At 31.0% G+C, this 16,525-nt stretch overlaps 1 long non-coding RNA gene across 2 annotated transcripts; it reads right to left on the bottom strand.

The window, feature by feature from the left end:
* Positions 1 to 11,374: 11,374 nt before the first annotated feature.
* On the bottom strand, positions 11,375 to 16,315 carry LOC111388588. 2 transcript variants are annotated; one of them, XR_002701605.1, is made up of 6 exons: positions 16,036 to 16,315; positions 15,559 to 15,727; positions 14,763 to 14,807; positions 14,106 to 14,184; positions 12,381 to 12,470; positions 11,375 to 11,626 (listed from the first exon to the last, which is right to left on the bottom strand). It is a non-coding gene; the product is annotated as an uncharacterized LOC111388588 (long non-coding RNA). The 2 variants fall into 2 exon arrangements; XR_002701604.1 differs by lacking the exon at positions 14,763 to 14,807 and having other exon boundaries at positions 16,036 to 16,290.
* Positions 16,316 to 16,525: the final 210 nt, after the last annotated feature.

The raw sequence follows: 16,525 nt of genomic DNA on the forward strand, positions 1-16,525 counted from the left end.
GTATTGAAATGTGTGATTTATCAAATACAAATATTGTATATTAAGAATAGAGAGTGGACTTAACTCTTTAAATTTAGAGAGCAAAACTCACTCCCTTTTTTTTTTTTTTTTAAATCTCATTTTTAAGTATTGACTCTTTGAAATAAAGAGTATTTTGTAATGTGAAGTAATAATTGTTAATGTTAAATAATTTAATGAAGTTATTGCAAAATTAATATTGAGCTCCTAGCACTTTGTTTAAAGCAAATGTAAAAATTAATAATAAAATAATAAAAAACATTGATATTCTTTAATTCGTATTTTTATGGTATAAAATATTTAAAATTATTTAATGCTTAATAAAATTATATGTACTTATCGTCAAAACATTTATTTGCTTGTTTGTTTTCACATATTCTAAAGTGTTAGTATCAAAATAGAAAGTATACACTTTCAATAGTATCAAAATAGAAAGTTTACACTTTCAATAGTATTAAAAAAAATTTAAAAGAGCAACGATAACTTGCATGTACTGAGAATGTTTTTTTAATGTAAGAAAGCTATGAACTTGATGAACTTGGGGTTCTAAAATAAACTTACTCAATTCCCTTGAAATAACAAGTCTAAAAGTGATCAGTAGCAAATGATACACTATCCCGAGCATTTCTAGGTCATAAAAGGACAAAATCTTACACATTAATTGTTATTAGTATATATTACAAAGAAGAAATAACACATACCTTCACCTTTGATTTGGACATTTGCATCTCAGAAGAAACTCAATTATTAAAATATTTTCAGGTGTAGAGGCATAAATCTTTTCGAGTTATCCTGAACATATATATTTGGACTCGCACGGTTTGAGATGGCTTGAGTGCTAGGCTTAGGTCCGGAAGTCCATGATTCATGTGGCTTATCGATACACATGATCTTTTCAAATTGTGTTTACCAAAAAATAGATCGCAATACATAAACGTCCTTTCCAGGGCATAATAGCCCAGCACGAGGCCTAGAAGGAGTTAATTCTACTAATTAAGTTGAAACTTGAAACTACAAGTCCAAGGTTGAAATTTTGATTGCTAGCTTGCATATTATTTGGCTCCTATTTGTCACCTATTATTTGAGAAATTAAAGAATTTTGAATAGTACTTTGTAGGGGTAAACATGATTCGATTTGGACAGTTTGAGACAAATTTTCAAACCAAAACATTTAAAGCGGTTTGATTTAAAAAATTCCAAACCAAATCAAACCAATTCAAACCATTTTTTTTTTTTTGGTTCGGTTTAAAACCACGGTTTAACAATAAAAAAAGTAATAAATATCAAATAAGTTAAATCATAAATATTAATCTAAAAGTTCACGTTAAAACATAATATTAAAAAAATTACAAATCAAAATTATACAATTATAATCATTATAATGCAACAACATGATATAAATATTTTAAACTCTTAATCAATACTAATACCATCCATTTACAATTATAATACACGATTCATTCTCTTCATAAATATAAAAATTTAGTACATGAATTCATTGATTATAGTTAAATGATATAAAATAATAAATCAAAGAAAATAAAAAAATAAAATACAATAATACCTAGCTACTGTGACTTTTTGTAAGTCATCCAATGCTTCTACTCCATCCAAATACTAGCGAATTACTTTAAGGAAGACCGACAATTATTAGAATAAAACAAATATAACTACCAATAAAAATATGCAAAAATTATGAAAAAAATAAAAGAATTTGGATAATTCGACTTGAATTTAGGCAAAATTTGAGAAAATTATTAGTAGAAGGAAATGAAATGTGTAAGTTTGAATTAAAATCTAGATTTAATAATCTATTCAATTGTAATGAAAAATCGATGAATATAGTTTAGCAACAGTTGTTCAACACTTTACCCAATTTGAGGATTTTATATTCATAATTGTAATAACTGATGAGTATTTGGATATAATTTAATTGATTAATTAATTGAGGTATATAATTGTCGGATTGAATTATGTCTAATATGGATGTATCTTTTTAACTAAAATATTTTAAGTTTTAATTGGGTTACATAAAATTTAGACTAATTTATTTTTTGATTTATTATTATTTTTGTTTTTGGTAAAGGGTTTGGCAGTTTGAAACAGTTTGCAAAGATTGAAATCTAAACCAAACCACTTCGAAGTGGTTTGATTCGGTTAAAAATCTAAACGTTGATGGATCCACGTGAAGCCAAACCAACGGTTTTAGAAATCGGTTTCGGTTCCATTTGGCGATTCATTGTTCCACCCTAGTATTTTTTGAAGAACGTGTTGTTAAAAAATAAAAAAAATTTAATTTGTATGTAGAATATTTTATTTTGTGAATATGTGGTGAAAAATGATACTGTAGCAAATAATTTAATATTTTAAAGAGAATCAAACAAGCACTTAAGCTAACTAAGTCAAGTCATTTGCTAAGGATTGGGCATTTTCTCACGGAGGTTTTACATGGGAGATACATGCGGCTCATGTGCCTAGCTTCATGTGAATATTTTATTGAGGTGGGGTCCACTAATATTTGTATTCCGTGAAATGTATGTACATTTTTTCTCGTGTAGCACCGCCCATTTGCTAAAATATCACTTCAAATTATTCTTACAGATTTGTCAATTTAGAAAAAGTTACTGGGAAATGCTTGGGAAATAGAGGGCAGTGACAGAAACCTCACAATAGGTGGGGGGTCCCCTTTTTTTGTGCGAAACCCTCCCTATTTGTGGGGTTTCTGTCAGGGGCTGTTTCCCAAGCATTTCCCAAAGTTACTTTAGAGAGAATGTCAAAATCGTCGTATTCTACGGATAACGATTTAAATTGGCCTAGTCAGCTTGAGCGAAGTGGAATGGACGCCAGTGGGTCTTGGCCCCACTGAAACTTTGAGCCGAAGAGTATCTTTTAAATTTTAGATGTTCCATTCTCAATTCATTATTTTGGAATTTTTGTTCATATTATTAATTCTTTATTAGGACGGACTTTTATTGTAATTTATGTTTGTTTTTAATTGATTTTCTTAATTTATGTGTGTTATTGCTAGACTTAATTTAGGCCTATTGATTAATTTTGAATTTGATGTGAAAATGTTTAATTGCACAAGTTGTTGACTGTTGAGCATTGTAATTCAATAGAACTTGTATACTTTTATTTAAATTTCCTTTGTTTGACAAGTAGAAAGTTATAGAGAAATTTGTTAAATTAGTACGTGGAATTGATAGTGCAGTCTAAGATCAATGGATGATTGATAACTTAGTTGTCTATATTTAAATAGATGTAATCGATAAAGTTGAAAATGATGTCAATATACAACCTCTTCGATGTATGAAAACCCCTAGAAAAAACTGGCATTTTTTATATATAATTTTAATAATATTGTGTGTGTATTTCTTTATTTCAAAAGTTTTTTGCTAGTTAACTTGTGCTTCACTGGACTTACAAAATAATAATAATAATAATAATCGAGTTAATTCAAGAGTAATATCAAAACGTTTAACTTGTACTAAGTAGAAAACGAGGAATTGAAAGAATAAATATTGATCAATTTTAGGCCAAATTTGAAACTACAACTTTCAATATATTGTACACATATTGTATATGATCTAGTTTTGTCCAACACAAGGTATCAACCGTGCCTGATTTATATTTTTATGGATAGATTAACAATGAATACACATTTCAACATACCTTAAGAACTTTTTTTATAAATATTTTCTTTTATCCTGTGATTTATCATTTCACAGTCTAATCCTTCCACGGTCTAGTCGTAGAATAATTATTAAATGGATACTTAGCCCTTGCTTGACAACTGTTTTTCTCAAAACTCATTTTTAATCCCACATTTTTTCATAAAATAATTTTACACTTATTCTTAATTTTTAACCACTCATTCTTAAAAAATCATTATTTCAATATATATATATATATATATAAAGATCTCAAATAGAGCTTCATGATATCATACTAATCTTGGTTGAGTTTAAAATTCCAAGAAATTCCTAAATCTAGTGTATCAACGTACTAAAAAAATCCTTGTCAGTTTCTTTATTGTTTCTAGGTAATACACTTTGTCCTTTGTCAATTGACTTGTGTTCTCAAAGAAGAAAACGACACATAAAGCAAATTAGTAAATAGTAAATAACCACGACTAATAGTTTCTTTCTTGGGTTCTTAATGGTATGCTTTGCCCTTTGTCAATTGACTTGTGTTGTCAAAGATGAAAATGACAGATAAAGAGTAAATAGTAAATAATCACGATTAATAGTTATCAGTACATCTATGCTTGAAAATTCGGGGATTGCTCAATTTTTGTTTTGTGAGGAGGGGGTGGTCTCATTTGCAAGTAAGATTACATGGAGTCCTAAGTATTTGTTTTGATTAATTCATACCAAACCAAAAAAAAAAAAAAAAAAAAAAAAAAAACTACTACTACTAAAAAAAATGAAAATCTGGAAACTCTTTCAAGATGCATCACTTGTTAAGTAAGCAATTTGATGGATGCAAGGGACAATGTTCATAGGTCATCTGATTCTAGCCATTCACATCCAGGAGATGCAACGATCCAAAAAAAAAAAAAAAAAAAAAGACAACTACTACTACTCAAGAACATCAGAGCAATAAAGAAATAACAATAGCAACAACAACAATGATAACATTAATAACAATTATATCATAATTCATAAAAATGTCAAGTGGCCCAATGCAGACAAGCCTCCATATTTAGGAGCAGATCCAAGATTTTGTTTCGATGGATTTATTTCACTTGGACAACTAGATAACTAATAATTAAAAATCTATAAAACAACCTAATAACACGAAGATACTAAAAACTTTACAGTATTATTTTCATCCACTACAATTATTCCATATGTATTATCTTAGAAATATTATGTAATGACCTTTTTTTAATGTAAATTTGTATAATAATCTAACTATCAATATCATAAAATATAAGGATAACTGGAGACATGACCCCAATCCTTTTTTAATCATTACGGATTTTATCACAATCTTTCATTTGGGATTTACTAAAACTATATGAGAACATCTCCAAAAGACTCTTTATTTGTAAAGAACATCTTATGTATTATAGAGAGTATCTTTACACATTCTAACAAGTTCTCTATTTTCGCTCTTTATTTTGTTTTTATCAATAAATATTATTTAACATAATTTTTTATATGTCAATTAACCAATTAATTTATATGCCAATAAAAATAAATATACAAGAAATAGAAAGAATCTTCGTAGCCCCTAATGCCTACCCACAACCAGGGGAGGACTAGGGATGGGCCGAGCAAGGCTAGAGCCCGTCCGTCCGGCCCAAATGCGAATTAATATATGTGTGTGTGTGATTTATATATATTTTTTTTTTTTGGCGTGTCAGCCCGTGTCAACTAATTTCCTGGATTAATCGTCCCTGGTCACCAACCCCAACCCTACCCAACTAATATCACGTTGTTTCAATTAATCAATTGAACCTCAGCATGTTTTAAATTTAACTAAATTTCAATATATATGATTTATGAGTTTTGGTCATATTAGATTTGTTTCATAGAGTTTGTTTTGAATTTCCAAATGAATAATGCCTTGAGTACAGGGCACTATTCATACAGGGGCCTTATAGGGCCTCACTGTATAGGGCAGGTCAATGGGTCCGACCTGCATTAAAAAAAATTCGTGTGAGCCTTGCCCTGCCCCACCCTTTGTGTCTATCCTGGTAGAGGCTTTTCTACGAGCTTCTGCCCTATACATGAAGACAAGCCCTTTCCAAATGAATAATGCCTTGAGTATAGGGCACTATTCATATAGGGCTTGTTCATACAAGGGCCTTACAAGCCCCTCATTATAGAGGGCAGGTCGGTGGATCCAACCTGAATTAAAAAAAAATCGCGCAGGATTTGCCCCTTGTGTCTGTCCTGATAGAGGCTTGTGAGCCTCTGTCCTATACGTGAAGACAAGCCCTTTTCAAATGAATAATGCCCTGAGTACAGGGCACTATTCATACAGGGGCCTTACAGGTCCCTCACTGTTGAGGACACGTGATGCAGGAAGATCTGAGTCGAGTGATGTTGATTTGTCAGATAGCACGATGATAACGCTGAGATACCACGAGATGGCGGATCAGCGCAACGATAGAAAGTGAATCGCAATTATTTCCTTAATTGGGGGAATTTGATGCGTCTTTGGTAATTTGACCATAACTTTGGCTATGGTTATCGAAATCGCTATTATGATCCCAATCTGGAAAGCTCTCTTCGGCGCACACGTCGTGACCACCCAGCTATGCTCGGTGGGCATCAATTTCGAGACCAAATCCGCTATTTTCCTTTCCAAAATTCAATTTTAAGTTATTTTTTGCTATTTATGGTAATATTTTGTTTCCCATTTTCCATATATTAGAAAACTCGAATTGAGCCAATTTTTGGCAACTTACTTCTTTTACTTAATATTTTATTGAATCATCTGTTACAATAAGCCAATAAGATAATCACTATCCTACCCGATGTCAACTGGTCGGTGGGTCCGACTTGCATTTAAAAAAAACTCATCGTCCTCGTCCCTTGTGTCTGTCTTGGCAGAGGCCTATGAGCTTCTACCTTATACATGAAGACAAGCCATTTCCAAATGAATAATGCCCCGAATACAGGGCATTATTCATGCAGGGGCTTGTAACTCTAGAGAGCAAGTCGATAGGTCCGACCTACATAAAAAAAAAAAAAAAAAATTCGCATCGGCCTCGCCCGCTTTTGTCTGTCTTGAGCCTCTGCCCGAAGACAAACCCTTTGCAAATTATAAGATTTCTTGTTTTCCATAGAAGTTAAAATTATTGTTGATTGCAATTAGGTTGATCCCCACAATTTCGTACATTCTCAAATCTTTAATTTATTATTTTGTTTCATCGATTTGCACTACATAAATTGTTATCACAGAATAGTTATCTTGAGGTTCATGAAATATTTATGTAAGTGATGTTATATGACGCACAATTATAGCAGCGAGTAATTATTAAAAGCAAAGATGTAATAACAATATTGTTATAATCTGGAATAGATCTAAAACCATTTTGTTGAAAGTGGAATAGTTCTGATATCATTTGTTAAAGAATCAGACCAAATCAAAAACCACTTTGTTGAAAGCGAAACAATTTTGATACTAATTTGTTTAGATTCCAACCAAGTAATTGAAGAATGAGAAAACATGAGCAATATGAAAATGATGGATTAAAAGAAAACAAGATGCATGTGAAAACCTACATCTAGAAAAAACATGGACAGAAACGGAGAATTCACTATAATCAATATTAAGGAGTTATAAAGAATCTCTTTGGACCAATAACTAATTGAACAATTGATCAATTCCAATCTATGTTGTATACTACATATTTATAACAAAAGAATCCCTAACATAGTAGGAAAATTAATAAATGAAGAGTTTAATATAAGGTCAAGTCTCAATACAATAGGTAAAACGAATAATGAATATTTGGAATGAAGTAGAAGTAACAAAATTGCCAAAAGGGGAAATCATTCTTCTTATCCTTCTTGAACTCTTTCAAGTCTACTACTAACTTCCAATGCTACTCCAACATTATTTTCAATCAAAATACTCATTAGAATTTCACTCACAACCTAATTCTAACAAGTATGAAATAAATGACATTATTGATGTTACACGTCGACAATTTTCTACCACGATAGCTCAATGGATCGGGAATGTTACGTAATTCCATCAATGATTTCTTCTCTTTTAAAGTAACATACAAAATATTGTAAATTAATTAGAAAATCAGTTGGAGATGGGGATGGATACTTTGCACTACGCGTTGTTTTGTGGCGATCTTGACGTAAACGACAAAACACCAATGTTTGAACTTTTAAAAATTCCCTCCACAAAGATTAAATATAATAGATTTATAAAACCACAACGAAAGTGCAGGCTTGTATGCTTTGACAATCTTGTATTTTGCTCTTTTCTTAAAGAGAAGATCAAACAGCGGGGCAAGTTTTAGCCCCATTCATTCGTTGTTTTTTTTCTTGATAAATTAGGTCGACGTGGTGCAGAAGAAATTAAACTTTTTCGAACAATGGGACTGGCATGGGCAAAAATAGGCAACTTCTCGATTTTTGGAGATATTTTGAAGTTGTCCATTTTTGACGAAATTTAGTCAAATTTGATTGAAAACGGGCTAATGAACAAGATATAAAAGCTTTGCTTCTAACCTAGGCCCAATTTTGAGCAAATTCATTTGTTTAGATCTTTGTTTACGTGTTTTTCCCATTTTTGGTAAATTTTGTTTTAGTTATATCTCTTTCAATTTAAATCCGATTTGAATTTCGTTAGTTGAAGGATAACTCTTAAAATTAGGAGTTTCAATTTTAGTCATTTTCTCAAATTTTTCCTTTTTTTTTTTACCAAAAAAAAAACTTTTTTAATTTTTAATTTTTCAAAATTTTGCTAGGGTTTTTCCTATATAAGGCCCTGTAAACCCTTTTGTGGCCATATTAATTGACAGAAATAAACGTGAGTTCTTTTTATTTTTGTGAAATTTGTTCATCTTCTCTATAGCCTTCCGCTACGTCAATTTTTTTTTTTTTTTTTTTTTTTGTAAATTGATAAATTAGGTTTATTTCATTTATAAATAAAGTCCAATAATACTTTTTCATTATGGAAATAGAACAATACATAACTTTTACATTTAAGAATCACATATCAAAACTAACAAACTTGTTAAATTATTTCAAAATTCAAATGTTAAATATATGATGTATAACTACCTCGACCACCAACAAACCACCCACAGTTCAAAAATACCACCTTAACCACCAACATAATAGCCACAAATTAGATAAGGTTAGCCGGCACCACCTACATTGATTGTAGCCTTCTTACTCTGCAACGGCATGGACTATATAACCACCACCACCAACCATCAAACTGGTCACAAATCAGAACCAACAACTCTAGTTCGTCATTGGTTCAAATGATGCTACGTGAGTAGCGATGTTAGCAGCATCAAAGATTTTCAATAATCAATATCAGGAGAAATAACTGTACTATTTTTCCTTCGCATAGGTTTTATCTTACAAGGTTTTCCTAAGAAGGTTTTAATGATACAGCATTTATTTTTAATACTCCAAAATAACTGTATTCTTTTTCCTTCGTTTGATTTTTTCCTATTAGATTTTTATCAAACAGGTTTTAACAAGGCAAGTATTTTGTAATGTGTTATTCAAGGGGAAGTGTTGCAAATGACAAGTTTATTATGGTTTATTAGTGAATAACAATTTAACCCCTGCAGCTCTAGAAATTATTGTCATTATATCCCTGATTCTTACATATAAATATAGATATTTGGTTCTTAATAAAATACATACAAGTTTGTTTACTTTAATTATCTCTTCTTTTTTTTCTCTCTTTTATAACAATACTAGTGATGTGCACGTGCAATGCACATATTGCCTTTTCTTGAAGCTAATGTTAGTGTATTGAATACTAAGGATTGGAGAGATATGTTCGTTAAATGAGTTTTAGAAAAGCAAAGGTAGTATTTTATTTATAGCAGCTTTGGTCAAAGAAGTAATAGGCCATATACAAAGCCTAGTTGAAGCTAGATGAATAACCTTGTTTTTAAGTACATAGTTTTTAATTAACAATAATTATTGGAAGAGGTATCAATTAGGGCTGTAAGTAAAAATCGAACCGAAATCGCATTTCAAAAATCGTCGATTTGGTGCTACGTGGGCCCGATCAACGAAATGGTCTTGAACCAAACCAAATCAAACCGATCAAAATGGTTTGGTTTAGGTTTGAAAATTTTAATTGCAGTTTAAAATCAAATCGAACCCGCAAAAAATATATAAAAATAAAAAAATTTTTTTTTTTTTTGAAAATTCTCCAAATATGTAAAATTCAATAATTTTGTCATTTGTGGGTATTTTTGTCAATTTCTAATTTTCTAATACATATATATTATTATTACCTAATAATCCTAATTTATATCTAATAATCTCAAAACTAACATAATCTATCAAAAAACCTTTTTTTCTTCAGAATTCAGATGAACTCCAACCGACACTCGACACAGTCTTGAGCCATCGGCACCACACACATTTCTTTTTCAGATTTTTACGCCTCTTCAAAGTTGAATTGTAATCCATTACACCAAATTCGAGACAAAGAGATCCTAGGTCTTCGGTGATAATATTTGGCACGAATAAAGTTTCAAATCAATAATTTTTTTGAGCAAACTGAGGTAAGAAACTGAAATTAAATGTGTTTCATAACAACATATAAATGCAAGCTTGTGTAATTATTATGTTTAGATATTATAAACAACTGTTTTATTATTGTGATTGGTTATTCTCTTTGTCTAATCAATAAACTTTTTTTTTAGATATAATGATCACGAGATCTTGTTAGATATCATTATGTTGTTTGGGTATTATATCTCGTTTAGTAGATTTGTATATTAACGTTATCATAACGTCATTAGCCAAAAAAAGGTGACCATAAATGAAAAAAATTATGTTTTAGTTTATTGTGATTTCACTTTGATTTAGTAGATATTTAAATTTATAGTAAATATATTTAACCCCTGTTCGAGCCATATTTTCCATGTTATCATAATAAGAAAATTGACCGTTGGAGAGGAAGCAGGGTCCCACGCATGAAACAGCAGGTCAACAAATGTGGTTGGACTTGTGAGATAATGGTTCAAATTTTCATTTTCTTGTCCCAAAAATTTAGTTCAAACAAGAGCTTAGATTGTTTTAGATTTATTACTAGTAAGATATAAATATATATTGAATTCAATGAATTAATGTCATAAAAGTAGACATACAAAAAAATATACGACGAAACCAGCGGTTTAAAACCGGACCAAACCGTTGGGTTTATGTTTGAATTTTTTTTCAAACTGTTCAAAATAATTTGGTTTAAATTTGAATTTTTCTCAAACTATTTTAAACAGTTTGATTTGAAAATTTGTCAAAAATCAGTAAAATCGGATCGCTTACATCCCTAGTATCAATATTAAAAGGATTTCCTTCTATAAGGCTTGCATGAGCTGGAGGAATATCTTTAAGTTTTAAACTATGTTCCCATGAACCAACATTACGGCTTCTTCCTCACTCCATGTCCCAACTTGTAAAACCTGGAGTTAGGAATTGATTAAATCACTTTTATTTAAGGTCCAAGATTGATAGAAAATATGATATTAAGGTAAATAAATGGTGCAAATTTGTAGCTGGAAGCTATTTTAGAAGAGCAAATCTAGGCTTTTGGAGCCAATCGAGCCATGAGGGAAGCGCTGCATTTTTAGCACTATTTTCCTCAGTAAAACTTATTCTAAAGTTGATAAGGAGGGAGATAATATGGCCAACAAAGTCAAGAAAGTTTGACGGTGTGCAGTAGAAAATAGGTTTAGGAAATGATTTTATTACAGTATTTGATTCTTTAACTGTAACAATCAAGCTTATAATTCTAAAAAGTTAAAAAATCTAACTTGAGACCCTTGCTTCGATATTTCACTAATGGTGATGTAGGAGAGATAAAAGTTGAAATGATCCCTACTCCTCCGTTTGCAAGAACAATGGCCATTAAAGCAGCTGCTTTTCAGCACCTGTGATAGAGGATTTCACATAAAACTTAAAATTTTCAAAAAATTGCTTTCCTATAGACATTACAGTATAGATACAAAAGATCAAGAAATAAAAAATAAATAAATAAATAAATAAGATGACCAGAAGCCAGGCATGTGGGTTGGGGTAGGGGTTGCAACTCTTATGTTTTTTATCTTCTAGTTTATTGTGCATAAATAACTCCAATCTTTTTTTAACTTCATCCGTGCTGAAGCGATCTCATGTGCATGGATGACATTGAAAAACTTCTTCAAGGGGTATGTTCTTTTGCAAAGAAGTTGCGCTCTTGAATGAAAAGAGAAATGGCATAAAAATGAAAGGGCTAATAAAGGAACACTATATTTCTAAGATATTGCTTCTCTTGTAAATTTTTTTTATGCTTATTTAGACATACTATTCAAGACAATGAAAAGTAATGAGGTCATCAGAGGCTTACTGTAGTTATTATGTGAATAAATACCTTGGCTTTGAGCATGCCCTAATTTCCATAATGGAGTTGCTTTATCAACTCAAATAAGTAAACAACATGAAAATGAAAATGAAAATGCAACCTTATTTTCAACATAAGTGCTACTATTCTCATCTCCAATAAAAGTGACATGAAAAAAGCTATGCAGTGAATATCTTTAGCTGCATTTTAGAACTAACCTTGTGATTGGAAAAGGAAAATATATTTACATGAATATTGTGATTCACATATGTACCACAATTACTAAAATTTTATGAGAAGATTACCTCAAGAACCAGCCTGTCACCATCACAATGCAAACATTGTCATCAATCTTTACTTTATGATGCCTTAATTGGTCTTTCCAACTACAAATTCTGCAATGTTTATGCATATAATTGAAAGTTGATCTAGGATTCAGTAGTACATAAAGGAAAGCTTTTAAAAGTGAACATTTGTTTCATGATTGCCATCTAGAATAGAAACATGAATGTATAGTATATTTTGTTTTAATAAATTCGATTGTGAACAGACAAATTAATATGCCTTTAACATAAAGTCACAACATAACACAAGGAAGAAACTCAAAAAGTGTGACCAAGCCTTACTTAAGGTTAAACAATCTTGGATAAAGTCTTAATTCCTTCTAGTATTCGAAGTTCACCATGTTTTTTTCACGGTATCACATAAATTGAATATCTTGCTTGCAAGAGAGGAAAGTTTTATCTACACATAAATGAAAGAAAATGATTGATAATTCAATATTAGACTATTAAAAGAGCAAGTCCTTTACTATGGACAGAGTTATACACATAAGTCTGTCACCTATCCTTGACGTAACTCCGGAACCACAGGTAGATGATATTAGAACTCCATTATGTGAAAGTGGCCCAAGCATTTGATTTTAAAATAAATTCTAGTTCTATCAGTTTTATTGTTACCTTTACGATGTTGCCTGGAATATGAAAAAAATGGAAAACTTTTCCTTTGTAAGGACTCGTTATTTCTATGGTTGCTTTGTCAATTTAAACTTCACATAGAGGTCGGAATTTCTCGACTTGGTCTCCCTGGCAAAATCATCAGTATCCAATTCATTCTAAACCATATAGTTGTTCTGACTTGATTAGAATATAACATGATCAGTATAATGATAATCACAGTAAGGAAAACCACAACTTAAAATAGCATCACCATTTGCTGTAACCTTGAAAAATTAAAGAGATTAATATAAATACAATACATGCAAACTAGAAACATATAGAATCTTCAGTTACGGTAAAAGTAAAACAATTTGAAGACACAAGAACCGCACTGGGTAAAAAAATCATTCATAGAACCAACAACAGTGCTGATTAATCATGGTACAAAATAACAGGCCATTTAATCACCTCATGTACAAACCATTGAAAAAGTTCTCATTTAGCTATACTTTTATCAATTTGCGCCAAAGGCAAATCAACTATCCCATTGATCAGAAGATCAGCTACATCGAGATTAGTAAAGCATCACAAGAACCGCACTGGGTAAAAAAATCATTCATAGAACCAACAACAGTGCTGATTAATCATGGTACAAAATAACAGGCCATTTAATCACCTCATGTACAAACCATTGAAAAAGTTCTCATTCAGCTATACTTTTATCAATTTGCGCCAAAGGCAAATCAACTATCCCATTGATCAGAAGATCAGCTACATCGAGATTAGTAAAGCAATACCCTTTAATCCCAAATGGAACATTCCACTATAAACAATACAGAAGACAACGATTAAAGCAAAAAATTGACGTAATAAATGCCTATGTTAACCCCATATTCAGTATTAAACGCCTCAATTTGCTAATCGTTTACTTGCACGTAAAAAAGAAATACAAAGAAATCATGCAAAAATTTAGAAAAAAGTAAACTTACAAAGTCGAATTTGTTATCACTATGCAATTGAAATAATGTCGCTAGGAGAGTACAAAATTGAGCTTGAGATTGAAAAAGTGAAAGATTGGTTTTTAGAGCTCACCACCAGCAGTCTTGTACCTTTTGCAGAGGAGAGTACAGGCTCATTTATCCTGTCATGATGATTGAAGCTACTAATGAACCTGAGAGGATGAACGGAAGAATGAAATGAATAAAATATTAAAAAAAAAGTCAAATAGATGAAGAGAAAAAGAAGAATGGATGAACGAAATCGAAGACTTGTACAGAAAACCATGAACAATCAACTGGAGAAAAATATGTATTTAAATACCTTTACTCGAAAATGATCTCGCCACTATAATATAATCGAGCCCCATACACATAAGCAGCAAAAAAAATTGATCAAACATGTTTTGGCAACTTTATCGAGAAATTCTTTTTGGCGAAATGAACTGTAAACTTAAATAAAGCCTAAAAGTTTTCTGTAATAGTACCCGACAGACCACTATTACTAAAATTCAAAACTGCAAGTTGATTGAAATATCCAATGTTCACTACAATAGACCCAAAGACTTGTTTCCATTGAGATTCAATTAAGTAAAATCTCTCACAAGCATCAATTTATCAAGAAACGCTCCAATTAAGTGATTGGCTCTAAAATTAAGACTCTAAACCAATGTGAAATTGCCAAAAATGAAAGGAATGGAACTTGAGCAGCTATTTCCACGAAAGTATAGATAATTAAAATTGTTTAACTTACCCCGAGGAAATCCCTTATGAATACATTACTTTCAAGATCAATAACCTGTAAATTAATAGATTTCTTTGTAAGAATTGAATTGTTACTCATTTCCATTGGGATTTCAAACTGCCTGTAAGCAACAAAGTAACTAATTTCCTTTTCGCACTTTCCTTTTCTTATGGCTGACTGAAAGCAATATATATATATACCTTGTAATACTAATGTTGCTTTCTCCATTTGAATATACATACATACATGCTCTTGTAGATATGATTCTGGAAACCTATTTTTGTGATTTCCCAATTTGCTGAAAGGTTAACTGACGGAAGGGAACATCATTCATATTTTTAGTCGCAATTAGACAATAAAATATTGCAATTCTTTTCTTTTCATTTATGCTCTGTTCAACTTAATTTAATATTTGTTGTCTTCTCTCCTAATAAAAGTATACTTCACACATGATTATCAAATGAAATCCATTTATCTATTTGCCTTTTCTCTTCCAACAATTTTAATCCACATGGTTTTGTTGGGTTTCTTCTCTTTCCAACACAATTGAATCAAAACAATTTGATTCTAGATCTATAAACATATGAAACTAAATTTTGGCTAATGTTATGCCATAGTTGAAAAACGGAAATAGAAGTCAGAACAAGTAATCATCATATCAATTCTAAGTAAATTTATATCATTTATAATCCCCTTCGTATTTATGAAAATCCTGAATATGAGATTAGGAATGAAACTGTTAATCTTAACAGATAAAAATATACATATCTAAACTAATTCTTCAAATAAAGGCACCATGGCTTACCATATATTATAGCCAAAACAATTTCTCCAAGCTTGAGTTTCCTGTTGCCTTTTCCCACTTCTCTGTTTTTATGATTTTTATTGTTTGAAGTGGTATCCAAATATAAAGATGGTCAAATACTTCCTGTTCACATTTTTCCTTTGTTCTCGATGAGTCCTTTCTTCTTCCTCTAAAATTAATAAAGTAAAGATAAGGGAAGTAAATGATTGAATTAGGCTTATAAGGTTTGGGTTAAAAAAAATAAAATCAATTTCTATTATCAGATAATATAAGGTAATATATCAACTTTAAAAGCATGAGGCTCAAATTCGAAGCCTCCAAGAATGTTAAGATCAATAAAATACATAGGAAGATAGCTAACTTCCACCACAAATAGCAAGAAAAACGAAAGGCATATGCAAGCCTTCATATAATAGTCTTAGAAATGAAGATAGATCAACAAACAGGCGAAATTAAAAAAACAAAAAAGAAACCCACGTCGTTTCCAGCCTCTAATTTTTGCCGACCTTGTAAAATCAGCCACAACAGAGCCTGATGAAGCTGGGCTGAGCACAGGAACTGATGAAGCGATAGATATTAGAGAAAATTGCAAATTCACTTAAAAAATGGGTTAAGATTTCAAGTTTCAACAGACCTAGAAACACAACTACAAAAGAAAGGGAAAAGGTCTAGGTAGATAGTGAAAAAAGTTGCGTAGAGTAGAAGATATTTGAAAATGAACAGTTGAAATTAGTAAAAGGCTTTTAAATGTAAACAGTACAAAACAAGATTCGCTACAGTGTGTACAACCAATCCGGCTACAGTGGTGTGAAAACTCGACCACCTAAATGAACATTAATCGACTCATTCTCTTTTAAGGTGAAGGTAGAAAAAATAAAAGGGTAGTTAAAGCTAGGGTTTAAGGGTAAAATGGGAAACACATAAATACTTCACAAATGAACAGTGTAGGCAACATTGCCTCTTTTAA

Source organism: Olea europaea, unplaced genomic scaffold, assembly GCF_002742605.1.
Source record: "Olea europaea var. sylvestris unplaced genomic scaffold, O_europaea_v1 scaffold508, whole genome shotgun sequence".
Classification (NCBI taxonomy): Eukaryota; Viridiplantae; Streptophyta; class Magnoliopsida; order Lamiales; family Oleaceae; genus Olea; species Olea europaea.